The 24639-nt window shown below is 36.1% G+C and overlaps 1 protein-coding gene across 4 annotated transcripts in view; it reads left to right on the plus strand.

Annotated features, from left to right (window-relative positions):
* Positions 1-24639, plus strand: part of COMMD10 (COMM domain containing 10) — a 182432-nt gene that overhangs the window by 141592 nt on the left and 16201 nt on the right. The gene's annotated exons all lie outside the window — the stretch shown is intronic.

The raw sequence follows: 24639 nt of genomic DNA on the forward strand, positions 1-24639 counted from the left end.
GTGTGGAACTGCTTTAACATCAAGATTCTGTGGTCAGAAGAGGAAGATGGCCACAGAGTAGAAGGACCCTAGGCTCACCTCATCCCAAAAAAACAACTAGGTAACTGCCAATCATCCTAAATACTCCAGAAATTGACCTGAAGACAGATAGAACAAACTCCACAACTAAAGAGAAAGAAGAGGCCAATCAAATGTAAGTGACTTTTCTAACACAGAAAAGAGGCAGAGACTTAGACAAAATAACAAGATGGAGGAATTTATCCCAAGTGAAAGAACAAGATACAGCCATGGCCAGACATCTAAGGAAAACAGATATAAGTAACATGCCTGCTGAAGAACTTAAAGCAACAATCATAAGGATACTCACTGTGCTTGAGAAAAGAATAGAAGACATCAGCGAGACCCTTACCATAGACATAAAAGAGGTGAAAAAAGAATCAGTCAAGAGATGAAGAGTGCAATGAATGAGATTGGAAGCAGGTTTGATGCAATGAACAGCAGGCTGAAAGCAGCAGAGGAAGGAATTAGTGACCTAGAAGTCAAAATAACAGAAAATAATGAAACTGAACAAAATAGAAAAAGAATAATTATGGAACACAAGAACAGACCTAGGGAATTCAGTGACCCCATCAAATATATTAACATTTGTATTATAGGATTCCCAGAAGAAGAAGACATTCTCCAGAAAGATCACAGATTAAGTCACAAAACAGGCCTCAACTAATAAAAAAAGATTGAAGTCATACCATGCATGTACCTTTTCTGACCACAATGCTTTGAAACTAGAAGTCAACCACAAGAAAAAATTTAGAAAGACCACAGATACATGGAAGCTATACAGCAAGCTACTAAACAATTCATGGGTCAACCAAGAAATAAAGAAGAAATATTAAAAATACATGGAAACCGGGCAGCCCGGGTTGCTCAGTGGTTTAGCATGGCCTTCAGCCCAGGGCATGATCCTGGAGACCCGGGATCGAGTTCCCCATCGGGCTCCCTGCGTGGAGCCTGCTTCTCCCTCTGCCTGTGTCCCTGCCCTCCCCACCCCCATGAATAAATAAATAAATAATCTTAAAAAGAAATACATGGAAACAGGGACACCTGGGTAGCTAAGTGGCTGAGCCTTTGGCTCAGGTTATGATCCCAGGGTCCTGGGATGGAGTCCCACATCAGGCTCCCCTCAGGGTGTCCGCTTCTCCCTCTGCCCTCTGCCTATGTCTCTGCTTCTCTCTCTCTGTGTCTCTCGTGAGTGAATGAATAAATAAATAAAATCTTTTTAAAAAATACATGGAAACCAATGAAAATGAAAACATGATGATCCAAAACCTTTAGAATGCAGCAAAAGCCATCCTAAGAGGGAAATTTATAGCAATACAGGCCTACCTCAAGAAGCAAGAAAAATGCCAAATAAACAACTTACCCTTATACCTAAAGGAGCTAGATAAAGAAAAAGCAAAGCCCCAAACCAGCAGAAGGAAGGAAATAATGATTAGAGCAGAAATAAGTGATGTAGAAACTAAAAAACAACAGCAACAAAAAAGTAGAACAGATCAAGGAAACCAGGAGCTGTTTCTTTGAAAAAATAAATAAAACAAAATAAAACAATGAACCTTTAGTCAGACTTACCAAAAAGAAAAAATACCCAAATAAGTAAAATCACAAATGAAAGAGGAGAAATAACAACACCACAGAAGTACAATTATGAGAGATTATGAAAATTTATACACTAACAAATTGAATAGCCTTAGATGAAATGGATAAATTACTAGAAACATATCAACTACCAAAACTGAAACAAGAAGAAATAGAAAACTTGAACAGACTGATAATCAGCAAAGAATTTGAATCAGTAATCAAAAAACTCCCAACAAACAAAAGTTCAGAAACAGCTTCACAGGCGAATTCTACCAAACATTTCAAGAGTTAATACCTAATCTTCTCAAACTATTCCCCCCAAAAAGAAGGAAAACTTCCAAATTCATTCTCTGAGGCCAGCATTATACCCTGATACCAAAGCCAGATAAAGACACCCTAAAAAAGAGAATTACAGGCCAATATCCCTGATGAACAACAGATGCAGAAGTTCTCAACTGGCAAACCAAATCCAACAATACATTAAAAAAATCATTTACCACAATCAAGTGGGGTTTAAGTCCTGGATTGCAAGGGTGGTTCAATATTTGCAAATCAATCAACATGATACACCACTTTAATAAAAAGATAAGAACCATATGATCATTTCAATAGATGCAGAAAAAGTACTTGACAAGTTCAACATCAATTCATGATAAAAACCCTCAATAAAGAGGGAACGTACCTCAACATAATAAAGGCCATATATGAAAAACCCAGAGGTAATATCATCCTAAATGGGGGAAAAACTGAGAGTTTTTCCTCTACAGTCAGGAACAAGATAGGGATGTCTATTCTCATCACTGTTATTTAACATATTACTGGAAGCCCTTGCCACAGCAATAAAAAAACAAAAAGAAATAAAAGGCATCCAAATCAGCAAGGAAGAAGTAAAACTTTCACTATTTGCAGATGACACGATACTCTATAGAAAACCAGAGTCCACCAAAAAACTGCGGTAACTAAGGAACAAATTCAGTAAAATCACAGAATGCAGAAATCTAATTCCATTTCCATACAGCAATGATGAAGCAGCCCAAAGAGAAATTAAAGAATCAGTCTCATTTACAATTGTGCCCAAAACCATAAGATACCTAGGAATAATAAAGTACCTAAAGACATGAAAGACCTGGGGGTGCCTCGTGGTTTAGCTGGTTGAGCCTTTGGCTCGGGTTGTGATCCCAGAGTCCTGGGATCGAGTCCCACCCACATCAGGCCCCCCATGCAAGCATGTGTCTCTCATGAATAAATGAATAAAATCCTTTAAAAAAAAAAGTGAAAGACCTGTATTCTGAAAACTATAAAAAAGAAATTGAAGATGACGCAAAGAAATGAGAAGACATTCCATGCTCATGGATTGGAAGAACAAGTATTATTAAAATGTCTGTAGGAGCCAAAGCAATCTACACATTTAATGCAGTCCCTATCAAAATACCAACAGCATTTTTCACAGAGCTGGAACAAACAATCCTAAAATTTGTATGGAACCACAAAAGACCCTGAGTAGCTAAAGCAATCTTGAAAAAGAAAAGAAAAGCTGGAGGCATCATAATTCCAGACTTCAAATTACTTACAAAGCTGTAGTGATGAAAGCAGTAAGGTGCTGGCACAAAAATAGACACATAGATGAATGAAACAGAATACAAAACCCAGAAATGAACCCATAGCACTATGATCAATTAATCTTTGACAAAACAAGAAAGATTAGCCAATGGGGAAAAATCTCTTCAATAAATGGCGCTAGGAAAACTGGACAGCAACATGCAAAAGAATGAAAATGGACCACTTTCTTATACAATACACAAAAATAAATTCAAAATGGATTAAAGACCAAAATATGGGACCTGAAACCATAAAAATCCTAGAAGAGAACACAGGCAGTAACTTCTTTGACATTGGCCATAGCAACTTATTTCTAGATATGTCTCCAGAGGCAAGGGAAGCAAAAACAAAAATAAAGTATTGGAACTTCATCAAAATAAAAAGCTTCAGCACAGTAATAGAAGCCACAAAACTAAAAGGCAACCTACAGAATGGGAGAAGATGTTTACAAATGAAATATCTGATAAGGGATTGATATCCAAAATCTATAAAGAAGTTATAAAACTCAACACCCAGAAAACAATCCAGTTTAAAAAAAATGGGCACATGACATGCATAGACATTTTTCTAAAGAAGACATACAGATAGCCAGTAGACACATGAAAAGATGTTCAACATCACTCATCATCAGGGAAGTACAAATCAGAACTACAATGAGCTAAAAATAGACACATAGATCAGTGGATCAGAATACAAAACCCAGAAATGAACCCATTGTAATATGGTTAATGAATCCTCACACCTGTCACAATGGCTAAAATCAACAACACAAAAATCAACAGGTGTTGGCGAGATTGTGGGAAAAGGAGAACCCTCTTACACTGTGGGTGGGAATGCAAACTGGTGCAGCCACTCTGAAAAACAGTATGAAGGATCCTCAGAAATTTAAAAATAGACCTTCCCTGCAATCCAGCAATTGCACTACTAGATATTTACTCAAACAATACAAAAATACTAATTCAAAGGGATACATGCACCCCAATGTTTATAGCAGCAGTATCTACAATAGCCAAATTATGGAAACAGCTCAACATCCATCAACTGATGGATGGATAAGGAAGATGTGGTATGTGTTTGTGTGTGTGTGTGTGTGTGTGTGTGTGTATCTGTATGTGCCTATATATATATATATATATATATATATATATTATATTATATATAATGGAATATTACTCAGCCACAAAAAAAAGAATGAAATCTTGCCATTTGCAGCAACATGGATGGAGCTAGAGAGTATTACACCAAGCGAAATAAGTCAGTCAGAGAAAGACAAATACCATATAATTTCACTCACATGTGGAATTTAAGAAACAAATGAACAAAGGGAAAAAAGGAGAGGCAAACCAAGAAAGAGTCTTAACTATAGAGAACAAACTGATGGTTACGAAAATGAAGGTGGATGGGGGATTAAGGAGCATACTTGTGATAAGTACTGGGTGTTATATGGAAGTGTTGAGTCACTGTATTGTACACCTGAAACTCATATTGCACTGTCTGTTAACTAACTGGAATTTAAATTAAAGCTTAAAAAATAAAATGTATGAAACTAAAAAACAAAAAAATGCTGTGGTCATCTGAACTTTGGAGGACGTATTTTCCAAGAATTAATACTGAACCTTTCTGAGTAATAATTTCATTTCATATGTTATTTCATTGTTTAGTTCCAATCTGTATAGAATATTCAATGCCATACACTATAACTTTTGTCTAATTAGTTTTAAAGAGAGCTCAGTAGCTCCAGGAACAGTATTATGGTGATTTTTACATACCAGTAAGGATTTATTGATGTCTAAATGTGGGTATATCTGGGGACTAGCAAACTCATGTTAAATATAAAGGCACAGAAATTAATCTTTTTTTTTCTTTGTTGGGCATTTCTTTGTATAACTGAATACAAAGAATATTTTGAGAACATTCAAAAGCTTTTCTTTTACTGAACTTTGATAACCTTTCAGAACAGTATCTAGAGCTGTTTAGTATATGTGTATTATTTCTTCCTGGCTTTATTCTAAAATACTTTTGGACTTTAATTTTAGATTATTATTTCTTTTTAACATTATGTATGAGTAATTATTTAATTTTAGTTTTACTGGGGCGCCTGGGTGGCTCAGTGGTTGAGCATCTGCCTTTGGCTCAGTGCATGATCCTGGTGTCCTGGGATCGAGTCCCACATCAGGCTCCCTGCATGGAGCTTGCCTCTCCCTCTGCATATGTCTCTGCACCCCCCCCCCCGTGTCTCTCATGAATAAATAAAATCTTTTTAAAAAATAATTTTAGTTTTACTGAATTTAGTAAATTGAATTTTACTACTTTCGACATCACAATTTTATTTTACATCTTCCTCGTTGATTTGTTTTGTTTTGTTTTAGTAGAATTGACCATTTAGTAATTCTTTTAGATTATATCTGAAGAGGGATCCCTGGGTGGCGCAGCGGTTTGGCGCCTGCCTTTGGCCCAGGGCGCCATCCTGGAGACCCGGGATCGAATCCCACATCAGGCTCCCGGTGCATGGAGCCTGCTTCTCCCTCTGCCTATGTCTCTGCCTCTCTATCTCTCTCTCTCTCTGTGACTATCATAAATAAATAAAAATTAAAAAAAAAAAGATTATATCTGAAGATATAAATTAACCTGAGTCTCTGCATGACTGATAATGTACATTTAGTGTCTCACTTGATTGCTTATTAGACTTGACAGAATTCTACATTTAAATAACTTTAGTATTTTGAAGACCTTGCTCATGACTTTCATTATCTAATTTTGTTAAAAAGAATTCTAATATCAATATGATTTTTATATCTTTATAGATCTATTTCCCTTTCTCCTTTGGTCTCTTCCCCTCCTCAGCCTCCCCTCCCCCCCAGAAGATTTTGAAATTTGTGTCCACAGAATTTTGGTATTACCAACATTAGATTGTCTGTGTTTATTATTAGTGTACCCCTTCGTACTTTTATCTGAAAGCCTGAATCTATTCTCAGCCAAGGAAAATTTTCTTCTTTTATTTTTGTCATTACTTTTTCACCCACTTCTGTTTTATCCTTTTGTTAGGTAGCTTCCGGAGCTTCTAAATCTACACCTTCCATTCCTCTTACTTCATGTTTTTCTCATTTTGGAGATTGTGGAGAATCTCTTGCCTTTTCTTGTCTAGGCTAAATGATTTGAAGTTTAGACAGGTCCTTTACATTTATAGTCCATTTTCTTAGGCTTTGTATTGTCGTTATTTTATCAGGCATGTTTTTAATTTTGTAGAAATCTTTTTCAAAATAGACATTTTTATTGAAATATAGTTGACATACAGTGTTCTATTAGTTTCATGTGTACCTTGTGATTCAGCAATTCTATGTATTATACAGTGTTTACCACAATAAGTATAGTTACCATCTGTCACCATACAAAGTTATTAAAATATTATTGACTATATTCCCTATGCTGTACTTTTCATCCCTGTGACTTATTTATTTTAAAACTGGAAGTTTGTACCTCCAAATCCCTTTCACCCAATTCAGCAATACATTAAAAGGATTATTCACCAACGTCAAGTGGGATTTATTCCAGGAATGCAAGGATGATTCAGTATCTGCAATTGAATTCTTGTGGTACACCACATTAACAAAATGAAAGATAAAAGCCATATGATCGTCTCAGTAGATGCAGAGGCATTTAACAAAATTCAACATCTGTTTGTGATTAGAAAATCAACAAAATGGATGTAGAGGAAATGTGCTCAATATAATAAAGAACATATGTGGCATACCACATCATACTTAGTGGGGGAAAAACTGAAAGCTATTCCTTTAAGATAAAGAACAAGACAAGGATGCCCGTCTTGCCACTTTTATTCAGTATAGTACTAGAAGTCCTAGCCACAGCAATCAGACAAGGAAAAGGAATATAAAAAACATCTAAATTGGTAAGAAAGAAGTAAAAGTACCACTATTTAGAGATGACATGATACTATATATAGAAAGCCTTAAAGACCACCATAAAACTATTAGAACCAATAAATGTATTCAGTAAAATTGCAAGATGCAAAATTAAAATACTTTGCGTTTCTGTAATGCATTTCTGTTGCATTTCTTTAAAAAAAATTTTTTTTAATTCTTTATTTGCTAGAGAGCACAAGCAGGGAGAGCAGCAGGCAGAGGGAGAAGTAGAAGCAGGCTTCCTGCTACACAGGGAGCCCAATGTGGGGCTCAGTCCCAGGGTCCCAAGATCATGACCTGAGTCAAAGGTAGATGCTTAACTGACTGAGCTACCCAGGTGCCCCTGCTGATGCATTTCTATACATTAATAATAAAATAACAATTAGAGAAGTTAAGAAAACAACCCCATTTGTGGTTGCATCAAAAAGGATAAAACACCTAGGAATAAATTTAATTAATGAAATGATAGACCTATACTCTGGAAACTATAGGATATTGATGAAAGAGATTGAAGACGACACACAAAAAAGCAAAGATATACCATGCTCATGGATTGGAAGAGTTAATATTGTTAAAATGTCTCTACTACCCAAAGCAATCTACAAATTTAATGTGATCCTATCAAAATACTAATTGCTTGTTCCTTTTGTTGTTGATGATATGCTATCTTTTCATTTCACTTAGAATGTTAATTTTATTTTACTCTGCTGGTATGTTATTTCTTCAGTTTAAATGTGATGACTTTCTTGCTGATGTTTCCTTAAATGATTGGTGACTGTTGGTTGTTCATATGTATAGTTGAAACTCTAGGTTGAGCAGTTTTGGTAGTTGTACAGTATTTAATTCTCAGTCCAAATGGGACCCATTCTTCTTTATTTCTTGGGGGTAATAAGTAAGTACTGACAGAGAAGAAGCCTTCATTCAGTGACTTATAAGGCAAAATCAGACAGTATGGCTGGGCAAGGTGTGACTTCTTGCAGGAATTTGTTATCTGGATTTGGGACTTCCTTACCATAAGTGACCTGGCACCTTGCTGTGTTCCTCTGATCCCACTGTCCACTCTGGGACTTTGCATGGTCAAAAAGCACATTGGAGAAAATATGCTCTTCCTCGTACTATTTACTGATCATGAGGTTTGTTTTTCTGAACTTCTGTAGTAGCTTCCCCTTTGCTTATATTTAGTCCAATTTTCTATGATTTGATTTTTCCCCCCTTTAATCAAATCTCTGATTTTGAGGTGCCTGGTGGCTCAGTCAGTTAAGCATCTACTCTTGATTTTGGCTGGAGTCGTGATCTCAGGGTTACGAGATCAAGCCTCAAGTTGGGCTCTGCACTGAGCATGGAGCCTGCTCACGGAGAGATTCTCTCTCTCCTGCTCATGGAGATTCTATCTCTCCCTCTTTCCCTCATTCCGCCCTCCTCTCTCTCTTTCTCTCTCTCTCTCTCTCTCTCGAAAAAAAATCTCTGATTTTTAGCTTATAGAACTTCCTCGAATTTCCTGTTCTGTGAAGGTACTCTTTCTTGTTTTCCTGAACTATTAATTTTACTTTTTTTAAAAATTTTATTTATTTGTTCATGAAAGACGACAGAGAGAGGCAGAAACATAGGCAGAGGGAGAAGCAGGCTTCTCAGAGGGAGCCCCATGCATGACAGGATCCCCAGACCCCAGGATCATGACCTGAGCCGAAGACAGATGCTCAACCACCGAGCCACCCAGGTGCCCCTAATGTTACCTTTCTTAAACAAGATATTCTGTCTGAAATTTGAGGAGAAAAGGAAGAGGTAAATGTGGCCTCATTTGCCATCATGATCCATTTTCTCTTATAGTAAAATTGTAGAAAGCACAGATTTTTAAATTAAGAAAAACTGGGAAAATGATGAAAATTTAATGGAGGCTTATCAGCACATTTTAATGGGCAGAAAACGTTTTCAATGTTTATAGTACTTAATGAGTTTGTAAAAGCTGTTTATTTAGCATTAACCTCTTTTGTGGGCTCATTTTCTTCCCCCCAAAAAACAGATTTAAAGTACTGACTTTTGAGTAATATTTGGGTATTGTTTATATTTAGTTACCCTATTTGAGAAGAACTTGGTTAAGTAGTATTTTTATTCCAAGGTAACTTGGAGTATTTTGATGTATTCAGTACTCAGTATTGACTCATTTTATTAAGAAGACATGTTGCTGGGGATCCCTGGGTGGCTCAGTGGTTTAGCACCTGCCTTCAGCCCAGGATGACTTCAGGATGATTCTGAAGTCCCAGGATCAAGTCCCACGTCAGGCTTCTGCATGGAGCCTGCTTCTCCCTCTGCCTCTCTCTCTGTGTCTCTCATGAATAAATAAATAAAATCTTAAAAAAAAAAAAAAGACGACATGTTGCTTTCAAAAGTACCATGGTGTATCAGCGTTTTGATCAATATATCAGTATTAAAAGAAGTAAACACAAACTTTAGTGGGCATAATAAAAGAATTTCACTGTCTTATTCTAGACAAGATTCAATAGAAAGAGAAAATCAGGTATTAATAGTCATGCAAAGCAATAGCTAATTTGCACAAGTAAATTATCTGCTAAAACGAACAGATTGATTTCTTTATAACCTCATTTAAATTAATTACATTTTTGGAAAATGAATGTGGTTTAAAATTAGACCTCAGGCTTGAATTTGTCATATTTTTCTTAATTGTATCTTGAAACAAAATTTGCTAATAGGTGTTTAGAAGAGAAAAGTAAAAATTTTAGTTTACACGGTACTGATATATTTATGGGATAGTATTATATGCTTTTTTCATTAAACTCTTCAAAAACAGGAAGACATGAAGCAACAAGGTCTCTGTGAAAGTTAGAAATTATTAACAAATCAGAGTGGTTTTGTACATGAACTGCCTCATGGAAACTTAGAAAATTTGATTTCACTTTTCTTTGACTTTTTCTAACAAAACCAGTTTCTACTTTAGAGACATCAGTAGCCCATGGAAATTTGTTGCTTTTCTTTTAAAAGTGTACCTGCATCCAAAACTGATTAAAAACATACTTAAAAAGAAAACTGCCGTAATGAATTACATTTCTCAGTACTACCTAATTTGCCAATATGACTAGTTTTGAATAAAAAGAAGTTGATTATAATGTTCAAAACTGTTTATTGAATAGAAAAGCTAGATGCAATCAGAAATCAGAGATATACCCATGGAGATACTGAATCTGAAAATCTTGATGTGACAATTGCTGTTTCCTTTTAAGGTTTGGCTAATCTTACCAGGGTAATACTAAATAGCTCTTCTACAACTATTTGGAGGATTTTCTTGGGTCTTTTTGCAGCGGTGGGGTGTGCGGGGGGATGGGGGGTGTGCGGGGAGCAGTTTGGAGGGAGGTGATGTTTTTTATGTTTATTTTTTAGTCAGGTTAGAGTGATGTTAATGTGTACTTTTTTCATATGTTAGTAAAGTTCTTTCATCAAATTGATCAGTCCAGCCTGCGGCTGGGTCCTTCCAAAAATATGTTACCATGTCTAGAAGTTTTCATTTCAATGCATTTATTTGACATCTTTCTGTTTATTAGTGACCAAAACTCCTGACTCCTGCCTTTTTTGTTTTTCTCATCCGTTTTCTCATTGTTACTTTACATCCTTTTGCATAGATGTGGATCTCTGGCTTTTTCATTCCTATGAACCAACACTGAGTTTTAGTTTCTTACTTTTATCTTTGCTTATCAACTTCAACTATTCTTTGTTTAAGACTACCAGCAGATTCCATGCTCCTGTTTTGTGTCTTTGGGATCTCTCAATCCGTCAATCCGTGGTAGTACTAGCCAGCCATTGTAGTATTTGGGTTTCAGAAATACTGTGTTTCCCATAGTTTTTAATATTAGCTAATGTTTACTAAGCATCTATTTTGTGTCATTTGCAATTCTAAGACATTACATGTCATACAGTCTTCACTATCATCCTGAGCTAAGTTACTCAGATAAGTGAGTGTGAGGCACAGAGAGATTAATTATTACTTGCTGTGAAGCCCTGCAACTTAATAATTTGTGAACCCAGGATTCAAACACAGGCAGTCTGACTCCAGAGCAGGTACTTTTAACTTCTTGGTGCTCTACTGCTTTTTATTCAATGTTTCCTCTCATCTTTTTCTGTTTGAGTCCATGTTTTCATTTGGCCCACCCTTTCCTATTATGTTAAAACTTTCTACATCCCTCAAAACTGTCCAAATATCATGTAATGTACTTTTCAACAGAGTGAAAGTTTAATACATGTTATGGGCAAATTTCTTGCCCTTTGTAATTAAAATTGAGAACAGTCATTACTAGTTTCAAAGTTAGGCCTAAGATGATTTATAGGTGGCATACATGTGTGTTGTTACGTTATCCATAAATCTTTATTTTCTTAATTGCCACTCCTATAACAAGACATTATAATGCTTAAATTTTATCTTTAGCGATTAAGGTATGATTTTCTTAGGGCCAAAGAGTAATTGTAGGGTCAGCTTTTTCAGGGTTAATTATTTGGAAATATATGACCCTAATCATTAGAAATAGATTATTGCCAAAAAAAAGAAAGAAAGAAAAGAAATGGATTATTGCCTAAATATTAGTTGTCAAGTCCAAGTCTGTGCATTTCCAAGTCTTTTATTCTGAAGTGAGCCAAGGACAAAATGCTTCTGCATTTTGTTCTTTACATTTTGTACCTGCACAATGAAAATACGTTTTTCAAACTTTGTTCCTCATTTCCAAAATAATCTGAGCTACAAGTTAGGCCCATTTGTACAATATCTGCCAATATTTCTATGGCACAGAAATCTACAGTCTTGCTTTAAAATGGCCAGTGTGCTATCAGGCACACCATTATTTCCTTTGTGGAAATGAGCATAAAATTTGAAAATATTGCTTTGGAAATTGTCTTGTTAGTCCCTATAGTAGAAACAGTTCATGTAGCAAAGGAGAAAAACTCAAAATGAGGTTTGATATTTGGTTGTCAGGACTGAAAATGTCTATGGTTTACAGAAGACCTTCAATAATATTTAAGGAAGTTTTTATTTATACACACACACACACACACTTTAGGAAATGAATAGTTCATACTTTACTCTTCAAGGACTTTCTTTGAACATGTGTTAAATGCTACAGTGTATTTGAATTGTACCAAACAACACTTCCCAGAAAGATTAAGAATTAAAGAGAGCTGGACTTTACCCAGAGCAGGAACCTGGTACTTCAGAGCCTTTTACTATTATAATGTAGCCCCTAAATCAAGCCAGACTATTCCACATTATACCTGCCTCTTGCTGTGTAGGATGCATCTGGCTCTGCTTTCTGGGGTGTACATTATCCTTAGATGACTACTAGTGATTGAAGTGCAGGACCTGGTGGCCAGTGGGGAGAGGATTTCATCTTGCCAGATCTGTGCAGCAGTAATTCAGTCAAATTTTGAATATATGTATGAAACCATACTACTGTGTAATAGTCTAGTTCATTCCCTTCAATAGTCAGAAAATGCACGGCTTCGTGCAAGTTCAACTACTCCAGATATCCCTTCAGTAGAATCTCACTGGGCCATTTTGCAGCATTTCCCAGCACCTACCATTCCTGTTACCCCCCGCCCCCCCCGCCCCCCCTGCCACGACACTCAGCATGCAAAGACTAGAGTCTTTGTTTCTTCTCTTCTCACAAGACAATAACCACAATGCCATGTAAAACACAAATCAAGGCCTAATTTGAAAAGAAAAGTGTGCAGTTTTGAGGCCTACCCATTGACATAACACACACAGCACTGTGATCTCCATTATGACTATTGAGCCTGAGCCCTGTGTCATATTGCTGATTCCTTGCTTGCCTATCTTAGCATGTATTTTTCCTAATTAGGAGCTTGATGAAAAAAGATACTGTTTATCTCGCTTTTCACAAAATATCTTGACCTCTTTGAAAGGTGTCCTCTAAATGCAAAATGTGGTCTGTTTTTTTACTGTGAGACATTGTTTATTTGCCTTGCCTTCAAGAATAATATTTACTTCTCTGAAACAAATCTGTACTGTATATATGGCTATGTAGTACTAAACCACAAGTAAGTTCATGTCCTAAAAGCCTCAGATCCCAACTGTATTTGGAGTAGTTGGCATTTCATTTTGCTTTCACATATAGATGAAAAAGAGTAGTGAAAATATTTCTACTACTGATACTATGTCTTCACCTCTGGATTAGGTCACCAGTGGATATGAACTCCATAGACTCCCTACAAAAGTCATTTTGTCTACTTTACAAAATAGTAACATAGTTTTGCATTATTTGGTGGTCTGTGTTCAAGAGATATTACATCTAAAAATAGCTAGAAGTTGCAGTTTTAATACGAAGCAACCTCGTGTGCCATGTGCGAAAGGAAGCCAATCTTCCCCATGCTCTCTGCCTAGAACATAATATTATACATACTGGCTTCTTTTCCTTCCCTGCCCAGAGTCAGGATCCTTTCATGCAGTCCTGATAATGCTCTTGGAACTGACCTTCATTTTCTATGTAAAGGCTCTCTTAGACAACTTATAGGTATGAAAGTAGCTTTCAGAACTGTGAGCATGTTTAGATTATATCCAAGCAGTGCTATTATACCCTTTCCAAAAAGTTAATATATTTGGATAACACTTACATAACTCTATGTGTTTAATTGTTTATTTTTAAAATGTTATATTTGAGAGAGTATTTGCTTTTATTTTCTTTACTCAGTATTTTATATATGGCTTTACTTTCCATTCAATTGAAAAGGCCAAAAAATATTCAACTTAGCAAGCATGTATTAAATGTCTGTTCTGTTCAAGGCTCTGGGCTAGGTACATGTGGAGTATCAAATACCAGGATGGTTATGACAATGATTACAAACAGTTGCAATCTGAATACCAGGCCTCTGGCCTAAAGTGCTTCCAACACGTAAAACTTACATAATCCTCATATCCCTGTCAGGTAGCTGCATTTGTCATCCCCGTATTACAACTGAGGAACCTGAGGCATAGAATATCTCATAATTTGCTCAGGACAGTTGTAAAGGCTGGTTTAAAACACAAGCAGGTTGACACCAGAGGCCCCACACTTCACAGCAGTGCTGTTTATCCTAAAGTGAAGACAAGATCCTACCCTAAAGAAGCTTTCATCCTCCAGGAAAGGTGATGATGTATTTTTGGGGGAAATGCAATACCAGGTAAAATGTGTCATAAGATACTGCACTACTGCCTCAAGTATGAACAGTATTGAGGCTCAGAGGGAGAGATGCGTTCCTTTTGAGAGACAAGGAAAGGCCTCATAGAAGAGGTATTGGGGCTGACGCTGGAGGAATAGCTGGATTTGGGCTGTGGATGTTAGCTGGAGGAGTTCATTCTCTTTGAAGGAGACCGTGGAAGCAAAGGCATTGTTTTGAGAAACACAAGTGTTTGAGGGTAGTAATTAGCAAATTTGTATAGCATCCTTGGGGAGGTAATAAGAAAAAGATAATTCAACTTGAATTGTGGAAGGATTGGAGTGGACCTCAGGAATTTGAACTTCTGCCAGTAATGAAGAATCTTCAAAAGATCTGAACTCAACAAAAAAAAAAAGTCCATGATCAGTTAGATTCAAGTGGGAAGAGAAGAGTAGCCTTCGAACTTTTTAAAATCTGGGCAGAGAGCATATTTAGGATTGCATCAAATATTTTAAATATATTTTACTCTGTAACTAAATGAAAACTAGGGCAGCCAAAGTTAGTTTGACTGTATAGAAAAGAAAAATCTGCTTACACAGATCCTTGAATATAATACACGTTTTTACTTAAAATTGGAAACTTTACATCATTTCTGAGGTATTAATAAATTACAGATCCAAATTATAGATTCTTTTAAAATTGAATTGCTACATTTTTCTTCTTTAAATGTTGGAGACTAAAAAAAAAAATAAAAAATAAATAAATAAAATAAATAAATAAATAAATAAAATAAATAAATAAATAAATGTTGGAGACTAGTTCAATGGCAAGGAGTTGTCCAAACTAGAATCTGGCCAAGGTGCTAAGGATTAGCATCACTTTCTTTCAAAGATGTTGGAAAATATTTTACAGGTTTTAATGTTTTACCTCTAATCTTTTTTAAAAGACACTATCTGTACCTGAACTAATAGGTCTGCATTGATGCAACAAAAATAAAACTACCTTCTAAAGAATGACTCTTACTACACTTATTAATTTAAATCTCTTTCTGGGGGATCCCTGGGTGGCTTAGCGGTTTGGCGCCTGCCTTTGGCCCAGGTCGCGATCCTGGAGTCCCAGGGTCGGGTCCCACGTCGGGCTCCTGGCATGGAGCCTGCTTCTCCCTCCTCCTGTGTCTCTGCCTCTTTCTCTCTCTCTATGTCTATCATAAATAAATAAATAAATAAATAAATAAATAAATAAATAAATAAATAAATAAATATTTAAAAAATAATAAATAAATCTCTTTCTGGGGATGCCTAGGTGGCTCAGCAGTTAAATGTCTGCCTTTGGCTCAGGGTGTGATCCCAGTCCTGGGATCGAGTACATGGGGCTCCCCACAGGGAACCTGCTTCTCCCTCTGCTTATGTCTCTGCCTCTCTCTCTCTCTGGGTCTCTCATGAATAAATAAATAAAATCTTTAAAACCAATCAATCAGTCCCTTTCTGTAACTTGCCAGTATTTAAAGTATGACTAATCAAAAAAACAACAAAATTTTACATTTACTGTCACATGCATGATTGCACGTGAATACCTTGTTTCCAAGTACTGAAATAGTATTGTCGGAATGTAGTATTTGTAGAGGGGGGACTTCCTACCAAGTCTATCAGAGGAAAGCTGATACACTTGGAGAAATCTTGGGCCACCTACCAAACCTATGATTCCTGACCCAGTTTCTGAACCATGTTGTACTGAGATGATTACACAGTCTATGATTCCCCCTTAGAATTTTCACGTTTTACTTCACAAGCTATATTGATCTTTGGATTTCAGGCAGTAAATAAAAAATCTTAATTTGTTCATGTTAGAAAAAAATGGATTAGTCTGAGCTGTATTTTTGCCCGGTATCCTGTCATGCATTTTCATGTTACTTTTTGTGATTTTTTTTAATATAATAAATTATGTATTTTTAATTTTAGGGTTAATCTTCATCTTCTTTAAGAAACACATTTTAAATACCATACTTATTCTTTTCAGGTATTTTAGCCCCTTCCTAAGCAAACCTCTCCCCAACTTTTCCATGAATGTAGCTATGTACTGAGAAATAATTTTTGCCAGTTATTTTGGTTCCTTAGATTGCAGGCCATCTTGGTTTGCATACATACAAGTTTTTAAGAAGGTAATTGTCTTGGGATCCCTGGGTGGCGCAGCGGTTTAGCGCCTGCCTTTGGCCCAGGGCATGATCCTGGAGACCCGGGATCGAATCCCACGTCAGGCTCCCGGTGCATGGAGCCTGCTTCTCCCTCTGCCTATGTCTCTGCCTCTCTCTCTCTCTCTCTGTGACTATCATAAATAAATAAAAATTAAAAAAAAAAAAAAGTAAAAAAAAAAAAAAAGAAGGTAATTGTCTTACCCCTTCTGATCTATACTTTGCTAGTCTTAATTTTCTACTTTTTGGTAGAAGAATAAGGGATGGGGGCAGGAGAATTAGTGAATACCCTTACCCCATTTCTGCATACTCAAATCCCATCTCCAAATACTAGGTCTGATTTCACCTCCAGCACAAGTTTGAAATGAAGGCAAAAGAGGTATTAATTGCCATTTTATTGTTATCTTCTTATTTTCACTTTTCCAATCTAAGATTAATAAATGGATAGCATTTTTTAAAATTATTCTCATCTTGGTGTAGTCAGTAATTCTATTTTTACATATTTAAGTCTTTTGTTCACTATCTCTGATTTCCTACTTTATTTTTTTTTTTAAGATTTTATTTATTCGTGAGACACATAGAGAGAGGCAGAGACATAGGCAGAGGGAGAAGCAGGCTCCCCACAGGGAGCCCGATGTGAGACTCCATCCTGGGACTCTGGGATCACGCCCTGAACCAAAGGCAGACGCTCAACCACTGAGCCACCAAGGCGTCTCTCCTGCTTTATGTTTTTATTTCCAATAAGGCTTCATCCTCTTAAAGGGAAGGATTTGGGATGAGTGGTGGCTGACTTTAAGTGTATTTTTAATCTACTCTTTCTAAAGGCAAAATGGTAATATGAGATAGACCTAAGTGTTGGGATATATGAATATCTGCCATATTGGTCCCTCTAATTTTAATATTTCAAAAACTTTTTAATTAAAAAGGAAAAGATAGACTGGGATCAGTTTATTGAAAATCTTGACCAATAAGGCAAAGAGGGTAATGGGTGGAGATACCCTTTAGTAGAAGAGCAGCACTTTACAAAGCTGAATTTGGCCTCTATATTTAGAATGACCTAGAGAATAAGGAAACGGAAGAAATGGAATTTAGGCAAATTCGGCATTCTGGTTTTTGATAAATAAGTTCTTAGACCAGGTGGTGGCATCGAGAATAGAAAGGAAAGAGGAAGGAATACTGTTTCTTTATGTCATCATTTTTGGTAAACATTCTGGAATGAAAGAATGTACTACCAATTCTGCCTAATATATTTTATATACTGCCTATCTCAGATCTAGTTGTTCACTGCTTGAACCTAAGTGCTCTCCGTGAACTGGGTTAACATTTCCAAACCAAGACCTGTAATATTGTCACCTATGTGGAAGATCATCCTCTAAGAAAGCATCAGTTAGCTCTGTTACCAACAATATGGATTTCAAATTACTCTGGCCCGTCTACATGGAGCCTGTGTCTATTTGGCAGAGCTCTCATTTACAACAGTCTTTGGCTGCTTCTACAAGTTTCTGCAAACTTTTATTCAAGCCAGTCTCTTTATAAACTTCTAAAAGAAAAATCCTTAGGCCATTCTTTTACCCCACTTTAAATAGCATTGCTCCACACATTTCGTTTTTACAAAATCACTGACTTTTTCCAATTCCATGACATAAATGAGTAATTTTTTCACAGTTATTTGGGTAAATCCCACCAACTTGATCAATTTTGTATTTATTAAATCAGATCTGACTTGAAAGTAAAAATTACCTGTAATCGCTTTGGGGTTAAGTAGATCTAACCTCTTCTGATATTGTATTCCAGTCATCTAGAGAATATACATCTAAATTCCCTATTCCATTAATCTGTAATTTTGAAGCAGCCCTATGTAACCTGTAATCAAAAAGCAGTGTTTGATAGATGCTCTTACCGTTCTGTCATTTTCCCCCCCATTCAGGATAGGAAATGCCTTTGAAAGTCTTGTTTATTTTCTAGCACTATAAAAAAAAAAAATGCTGTAAAGTAATTTCAGCTTCAAAATTATTAAGAACTTCTTAATAGAATATTTAAAGTTTTATTTTTATTAACTTGGCCTAGGTCATCACAAAACTCATTAATATTAATGACTTAGACTAGAGAGGCATTAAGACTCTCTAATCATCAACAGATACAAAGCATTAAACCAAATTGTGTAGCTTTATTATGTTATGAGTCATTCCAGTCAGAGGCCACATAGGACAAGCAAAAGCTGAACAATTGAGTTTTAATGTTTCTGATCCAAACCTTTGGTTTCTTACTTCTCTTTGTAGATAAACTGGAGTTTTAGAACTACACTCAGACAAATTTTTTATGGACTTCATAGAAGTGTATGACTCATTAAAATAAAACCCTTGGCACTAATCGTTCAAAAAAGTATTTATTAGTATAAACTAGAAAAGAGAGAAAACTTGAGCCAATACTTACTTTTTAAAAAATATCAATTTTTATTTTATTTTTTTAAGATTTTATTTATTTATTTTTTTAAGATTTTATTTATTTATTCATAGAGACACAGAGAGAAAGGCAGAGACACAGGCAGAGGGAGAAGCGGGCTCCATGCAGGGAGCCCAATGTGGGACTCAATCCAGGGTCTCCAGGATCACGCCCTGGGCTGCAGGCGGCACTAAACCACTGCACCACTGGGGCTGCCCCAAAATATCAATTTTTAAATCACATTTGTATTCGCTTAAAGAAGTGTGCATAAGATAGGACTTTACTAATGTTTGAAAAGTTACATAAATATAAGCCGCTAAGTAATGTATTCTGCATAATCAGAGAATATGATCTAACAGCCTCTGGGCCTATCACCAGCCTTCCCTATTAAAACAGCAGCACATCGGATTATAGTGAAGAGAGTAGGAAGTTTTCAACCCTGAGGTGAGTAATAATTGCACTATATTCAAGACAGCTGATTTTACTTACCTCCCCTTGGGTATAAACAACAGGACCTTTTAAACTGTGAACATAACATGGAATATGGATACTGATTGGGGCATTTTTGGTAAATAGAACTAATAATTTGAGACATTTTTTTACAGTAGGGGTTGGCAAACTTTGTTCTGAAAAGGGCAAATAGTAAATATTTTAAACTTGCAGGCTATATAACTCTGCTCTCCTAACACAAAAGCAGCCACAGATGAACCCTAAACAAATGAATGTAGCTGCATTCCAATAAGCCTTTATGAAAACTGATAGCAAGGCAGATTTGGCCTGTGGACTAGAGTTTATCAGCCCCTGGTCTACATTCATTTGATTCCCTTACTCTATAATCCCTCTAATCAACAGGGATTAGCTTCTCTCTACTGATCCACCAAAAATACTTGGGCCAGTGTCGCTAACACTGTCCTTGTCATGGAATCGAAATAAAAGCGTATCTTGTCTCAGTTGGTTCTTGGGAGCCTTTGATACTTGAATCACACTTTCCTTCTTAAAACTCTTTTCTTAGGGTCCATAATAACACTTTTCTAGTTTTTTTCCAGTTTCCAGGTCTTTATCCTGCCTCTCAAGGCATCCCTCATTTTTTTGTGTTTGCAAACTTCCACTTGTTTATATCATTCCTTAAATATTGGTGTGCATTAGGGATCAGTTTAAAATTTATATTGTTTCCAGAATAGGCAAATCTATAGGTATAGAAAGTACATTGTCATTGCTTAGGACTGGGGTTAGGAGAGTAGGTGGATGATATCTATAGGATATGGGGTTTCTTTTGGGGGTGATGAAAATGCTTTAAAATTACATGTGGTGATAGTTCAACTAGAGTTGTACAACTCTGTGGATGTAGAAACCACTGAATTATGCACTTTAAATGGGAAAGTTGTGTGGTGTATTAATATCTCTATAAAGCTGTTTAAAAAGTATTAGTTAAAAAAAAATAAAATAAAAAATAAAAAGTATTAGTTAATGGGGCACCTGGGTGGCTCAGTCAGTTAAGGATCTAACTCTTGGTTTCTCTTCTGGTTGTGATCTCAGTGTCATGAGATTGAGTTGAGAGTTGGCCTTGTGTTGGACTCCATACCCTTGGCAGGAAGCCTGCTGGAGATTCTCTCCTCCTCTCTCTCTCTCTACTCCTACCCCCAGCTCACACTCACTTCTGTGCATGCTCTCTCTCTCTCTAAAACAGATAAGTAAAAAAATCTTAAAAAATTACTAGTTCTGGCAGCCCTGGTGGCCCAGCAGTTTAGCACTGCCTTTGACTCAGGGCGTGATCCTGGAGACCCAGGATTGAGACCCACATCGGGCTCCCTGAATGGAGCCTGCTTCTCCCTCTGCGTCTCTGCCTCTCTCTCTGTGTCTCTCATAAATAAATAAAATCATAAAATAATAAAATAAAATAAAATAAAATAAAATAAAATAAAATAAAATAAAATAAAATAAAATATAAAAATTATTAGTTAAATTCTCCAGTTATTATTTTCCCTAAATTAAAAATAAAACCCTTGTTCTACCCTTTCCTCAACTACGATAATACCAAGTTAACTACCTGCCAGTACTCTCTGTGTTGAGTTCATTGTACTATGCCCCAGACACGGTAATATGCCCCATTAATATATTTGTTAATTATAGTATCTATATATGCCCATATTCTTACTGGCTATGTAATGTTCCATTGAACATTGAACATTGTTCCATGGTGATGAATTTCTTTGAAATTAATCTTTCAACTTTCCTTTATCTCTTCAGATGGATTTCTTGGAAGAGTATATCAAAAAGCATGAACTTTATTTTGAAAAAACTAAAATGTACAAGCAGATACTGTATTTTAAATGTAAAATGTAATCATGAACCTCAGATTTACTCGGGCTTATAGAAAAGTACTAACGTGTTAGAACCATTTCATCTTTGGAATACGCATTGTTAGTTAATTTCACAATTCCAAGAAGATTGTGCAAATTGTAATCAGGTAATTTAGGTTAGCAGGGAATTAATGAGGATGGGAAAATGAGCTCGGGCTTCATCTGTCACCATTACAAGTTAAAAATTTGTAATGGAGCAACATGATTACAAGATAACAACTTCTTCTAGAAGGCTACTGCCTTAAATTAACCCCATGATCAAATTATTGTTCCTGCCTGTCTTTAGGACTTTGGGTCCATTAAGTGTAGAGAGTAGAATAGGGGTTGTCTTATGATTACTCTGCAGGTTCACAAACAGTGCATTCTTAGCTGTCCTAAGCACACGTGTCCCTTAGCACACGATAAATCCAGTGCCATTAAGAACATGAAGCAAATGTTGAACTTACCCTTTTTTATTTTCCAGAAACAGAGCTTCCAATGTGCCAGTAAGAAATATAAATTGTAACTAAATTGTGAAATTAATATCCATTTAGGTGCATATATTAGCCCTCTTCCTTGAAGACTGACATGACAGTGCAAAATAGACAAAAATTAAACCAACATGTTTTTAATTACCTTTTTCTTAACACTGTGAATTATATTCAGTTATTTAATTTAGGATGCAAAATCCATGGTAGCTCTTGAAGTCCACACACATCATCCACATTTTTGTCTCTGAATACAATAAAGTGATTTTATGAACAAAGGAGAAACTCCAATTTGGACATTGAGCTCAGAGTCTTTAAAAACCATGCACTGGGAACATTTCATTTAGTATCTAGTTTACCTGGAATCCCTCAGCTGGGATACTAACACATGTTTTAAGAAGTTAAGGAATGCAGCCTTTCTAAATCTGTAATGATAATGCTTCAGTAATCAGATAAGTACTTATAATTAGAATAAAGAGTAATTTCCAGAAAAAGATAGCATCACCTATAATATTTATTACAGAAAAGAAGCTCCATTTTGTAGCTGTCAGTGCTCTTAACATAATTTCTCACTACATTTAAGGAGCTTCTTGTAATCATATTCAAAACCTCTTATCTTGCTGATTATATTCAGCAACCATAGCTAAATATTTCAGTACCAAAGCTGAAAATCATAATGACATATCAGCATACACATAATAAATTACAGTTAATGAATACTATAGAAGCTGCATGTTGATTGGCTCCAAGTTTGTGATCTGCTCATGCATAGCATATTGTAATTTTTAAGAGGACAGAAAATATGATGATGATATGACTGCTAAACATACTGTTTTGTCTATGCAAGAACAAAATAATATTTTAGCCAGAATTAAAAGGGCATATAAAAATAATGGGTCAAATGTCCTAGCAGCTGAAGTAGATACCTCTGATTAAGCATTTTGTGATAATATGTCACACACACTTTGACACAGTTTTTATATTGAGTAAAAGTTTCTGGTCAAAAATGGTTCACTGTTCTCTTGACAGCCAAAACTTGTGTTTTTAGCTAAATATGTGAAAAACTTCAAATTTTCTGATTTCACCAGCATAGGAAGGGGCCTTCAAGTGTGAAAAGCCATTTTTCAAGCTAACTAGGAAATCAGTAGTTAAATTACTGTACTTTGTACTTTATGCATATATATTGAATAAAACAAGACTTATGAGACTTACAAGAGTACTTCATCAGTGGGGTAAATACTATAGTATGATGGAAAAATATTGTTATCATTTAGACAAAATCCAGTTATTCTAATCCTCTCTGTATAGTATTTTTCCCCATGGGAGGGAAAGTATTTAAGCATGCTTAAATTTAGCAAACACATTTTCTTAAAACTTAGCTCAATAAGGGGCATCTGGTTGGCTCAGTCGATTGAGTGTCGAACTCTTGATTTAGGCTCAAGTCATGATCTCAGGGTTGTGAGATAGAGCCCTGCCTCAGGCTCTGTACTGGGAGTGGCACCTACTTGAGATTCTCTCCCTCCCTCTCCTTCTGCCCCTCCCACCCCCACTCACACACACTCTCTCTCTCTCAAAAAAATAAATAAAAATTGAGCTCAGTAAACATACGTATTACTAAGTACTATGATCAATACCATACTTGGCTATTGGCCTACAATGAAGAAAGCATAGCCCCTGCCCTTGAAGAGCCTACCATCTGTAGTACAAAGGTGGGTCATTCCATTCTGTATAGCATGGAAAAGCAGTAACTGAAATATGCACAAAGGGCTGTTAGGTCAACTGAATTAAGGATCTGGCCAAATCCACATGTGTGCTCCTTTTACCCACAAGAGCCATTGGGAGCACCACTGAAAGAACACAGGGAACAGCATGACCAAAGACCCAAAGGGCAGTCTGCAGAGTGTACTGGTATGGCTGGTGCGTACAGTGTGCTAAAAGGATGCGAAAACTTGAAGCTATAGGTGGAGTCAGGGGCCAGATTTCTGGAAGTCTTGAATGCTATGCTAATAAGCATGAAATTCACCTTTACTGTGTATGTCTATATTCTTAAATAGAAAGTGTTTTGGCAAACTTTTTCAAAGATTTAAAAAAGAAAAGCTGTCATTTGGTTGATTTAAGAAATGTCTTTCGTGGCTTGTATTCCATCTCTTTGTTGAAATTGTCCTTTTGCAGCTTTTATAAAACCTTGATATAAACTGAGGTGTCTCCAGTTTGCCGGCTCCCCCCCTCAAGCAGCACGGGCTATTGTGCCCGGGAAATGTGGGAGCCTGCTGGATAGGTTGCTGTTTTCCTGAAGAGCCTTTGGAATCACAGGGTTTGGTGGAGTGATAGAGATCAGCTCCATAGTCAGGTGCAAGTGATTATTTCTCTTACTCTCTCTGTGATGTTCTGTATTCATTGGGCTGACATATTTTTGTTTGTTTGGAATTAGAATTTTAAACATGGCAGTGATACTATGTTAACTTCTATGAAATATTCCTAGTATTTCTTTTTTGTTTTTTGTTTTTTTTTAAGACAAACATTACCTTTTTTTTTTCTGGAAAGTTGTGAGGATTTGAAAATTTAAGTTCACATTATTTCCCTATTATTTAAGACACGTTGGTGCTTTATCAACCCTATTTTTCAAAAGATTTACTCTCAGCATAGCTTCTGTGTATTTATGTGTAGAATTAGAGAGGGGGTGTAAATGTGCAAATTCACGGAGAGAACTTTTTTCTATAAATTAGCCTGATTTGCAGGTGAAAGTGCTATTTTAGGTTGAGTTATCCTAACAGTAAAATGAAAAGAACAATGATTGGTCTCCCCATAATATACTTCATGTTGGTTCATCTTTGTGGGACCAGCTGCCTCATCTTTTGAATAAAAGGGTTGAACTAGGG

This window comes from Canis lupus, chromosome 10, assembly GCF_048164855.1.
Source record: "Canis lupus baileyi chromosome 10, mCanLup2.hap1, whole genome shotgun sequence".
In the NCBI taxonomy this organism is placed as follows: Eukaryota; Metazoa; Chordata; class Mammalia; order Carnivora; family Canidae; genus Canis; species Canis lupus.